General features: G+C 34.8%; 1 long non-coding RNA gene across 1 annotated transcript; it reads left to right on the forward strand.

The window, feature by feature from the left end:
* Nucleotides 1-6: 6 nt before the first annotated feature.
* Nucleotides 7-1,902, forward strand: LOC136065753 (uncharacterized). The gene is made up of 2 exons (XR_010627345.1): nt 7-824; nt 1,426-1,902. It is a non-coding gene; the product is annotated as an uncharacterized LOC136065753 (long non-coding RNA).
* The last annotated feature ends 1,135 nt before the right edge of the window (nt 1,903-3,037 follow it).

Here is a 3,037-nt window from a genome sequence, read left to right on the forward strand (position 1 = left end):
GATTTTTGAAAAATAAGTGCTTTTTAACTCACAACAGCCAGGTACAAAATTGCTTGAGATAAGCTTTTTCTTTCTTTTTTCGTTTTCCCTGGGTAAATTGGGGGAGTGGGGCTGGTGGGGTTTGAGCTGTCGTGACCAGACACCATAAAAGGTGTTGGATTGCTATGGTACCTCTTGAATACCAGGATTTTGTGAATGATTGGTATTTTAGCATCTTACCTTCCAAGTCTATGAAAATTTACTCTCAGCTGGTCATTTGATACATGCTAGCCAAAAATTAAGTTGTTGGGCCTCCTAAATGCCTTTGTTTGGGATCCCTGGAAGAATATAATTCGTATTTGATTGGTTGAGTTATTTCTTTGAACATAACATAGAAGCATATGTTTTTATTTGCTTGTTTCTTTCCTTGTTAATCAGGAATATTTGAATTAGTAAAGACGGAAAGGCCACAACTTCATCATTGTTGGGATAACAACTATACCTACTAGCTATTGATAAAACTCCTTTATCCCTTTAAGTTTTTATGTTTTTGTGCTTAAATGATCCTTCCATTCTATAGGATCCTCTGTTTGCATTTGTTGGACCATTCTCTAAAGCTTTAAATTAAATTCTTCTTAGTAGTTTCAAGTCAAGCTGTTTCCATTGGAAAACAAGACTATCAGTAAGTATTAATGCTAGCTTCTGAAGTCCAAAGTCATACTGCTTTCCTCTCTACTATTTGTAGGGACGCAGCAAACACATGGGAAGTGGACACTCCAGTTAAACCACCAGATGTACTTTTCCGCATTTTCCTTGGCAATATAACACATGATCAGATATTGAAGGTATGGATCTCTCTATCTTTTCATGATATGTCCATACAATGGTGTAAAACATTTAGAGAATTTGGTAAATATAATTATTTTTGGATGCTTCATACAATTGTATATAATATATATACATGAGGTGTGTGTGAATATGAGAAGATAAGAGATTAACTCCATCAGATATTTCATAATTGGAAACTCATATGTTGGGGGCAATTTCTTCAGTCAGTGTTTTGGGGAAAAATGGGCAGTTTTTTGAGACCATGTAAGTGCTTTGACTGAATGGGTTTGCATCTGCCCCCATCAAATGTGTTGTCATGAACTGTGTAGTTATTTTTGTATGATTTTTTAATTAAAAAAAATTATGTCAAAGTAGAATTTGCAGCATTTAATTGCAAGCTTCTATCTTTTAACTTTAATGAATCTATAGATAGAGGGTTCAAGAGTCAAGACACAATCTATTACATTTATCTTGCTTAAATGATCCTAGAGCATCTTCTTTAGAATTATTTCAATAGGAATGCTTTTAAATCATTCATTGAAAGATATGTTTAAAACTATTTCTGGTTTTGAGAAAAAGAAGTTTTTCTTGAATAATCATGTTCTTTTTATTATATAGGGTGCAGGGGTGGGGCTGCAGTTTAAATGCTTTGTACATCCTGGTATTCCTTTGGCTATATAAAACGCTCAATGAATGCCCATATGAGGGGTTGGTTCCTAGCCACTAGTTCAATCAATATGGCTGGCTCAGGTGTTCTTACGTTGAGATATGGTGCTTAAGGCTAGCTAATAAAGACGCATTAGCCTTTGATTGTGTAATAATTATAAGTAGCACATGCTTTATAATTTGGATTTCAGGTTATTTTGTTTTACATTGCATTTGAATTGCTCTCAATTTTTTTCTTAATGTTTGTTTGGATTATGGACATTGTAATTGATCCCCCCATAATGCCATAAATGACTGATTTTGTCATCACCTTTCAGATGATCTTTAGACGTTGTCTTTCAAATTCTATATGGGCCATTTATCTCTTCTATATCCTTTGCACATTTATTACTTTAAAGGAATATTACGGATCAACCTTTTTATTAGTAAGACCACGATGGCCCTGCCTTATTGAATGGGATCTATGTGAGTGTTTCATTTTAATGTTTTAGGCATCAAGGGAAGGGCGAAAAAAATGCAAGTAAAAGAACTGATTTTATCAGTTCAAACAAGTTTCTTTGCTGATTTTTAGCTCGATGGTGGTGTAGAATATTTCAGTTTCATCTCAATTCTGATATGAAGATTTACTTTAGATTTCTTTCATAAACCAACCCATGACCCTTCATTTGGAAGTGTAATGTTTAGCATGCCATTTACATGGTAGCGTTGGTAGCGTTGGTTGATCTTTTATGAGAGGATCTATGCAGCTTTATTTATTTTTAGTTTTGTTTCCTTGGAGGACTTGGGATTATTATAAAGTATTTGATTGTCATGTATCATGTTTCCTCTTTTGGGCATTGTTGATTCTTACATTTCAAATTATAAGGGTAAAGTAGATATCATTTTTATTCCATGATAATTGTCCTTTAAAATTTTTATTGTTGATGAATGAGTTTGATGTATATTCTTTATCTTTGTAATTGATCGACAAACAATCGGGAGAGAAGAAAGAGATAAATAGTAGCTGTTCAATGCTTGCTAGCTCTAAAATGCTTTCCGGGTAGAGATGCTATTTGGGGATTTTCCTTTTGAGCTCCATTTTTTCCTTTCCGATGTTTTTAGCTTCACGGGTAAAGATGCTAATTGGGGCTTCAAAGTGGACATGGATTTTTAGAGTGACCGAATTGGACAGGGGGTGTGTATCAAATTAATTTGCATTGGTTTTGCAGTTTGTAGATGTAATCATGTAGTGACGTTTATTGGGTTTTTTCATGTAATGAAGGCTAAACATTACTATCACACCGTTGTTTCCTGTGCTACTTATAATATATTTGACAGTAGCAAAGCAGAGGAGTGACCACTACAAGGAGTTGCTTCCATCTATGTGTTTTCCAACGTGAATGCTTGTATGTCTGGAGCTCTTTACTTGTTTTTCTACATTGGAGGGTGACAAATCAGTTTCCCATTTTATCTTCCCTGGCTTGCAATCTTGTCTGCCTCATACCGAAACCCATCTCTCCTCCTCCTCTTCTTTTGATCTTCTCACCCTTCTCCTCATAGACCATGATGGCTTTCCCAACCAATA

This window comes from Quercus suber, unplaced genomic scaffold (genome assembly GCF_002906115.3).
Source record: "Quercus suber isolate HL8 unplaced genomic scaffold, Cork oak 2.0 scaffold_1118, whole genome shotgun sequence".
Classification (NCBI taxonomy): Eukaryota; Viridiplantae; Streptophyta; class Magnoliopsida; order Fagales; family Fagaceae; genus Quercus; species Quercus suber.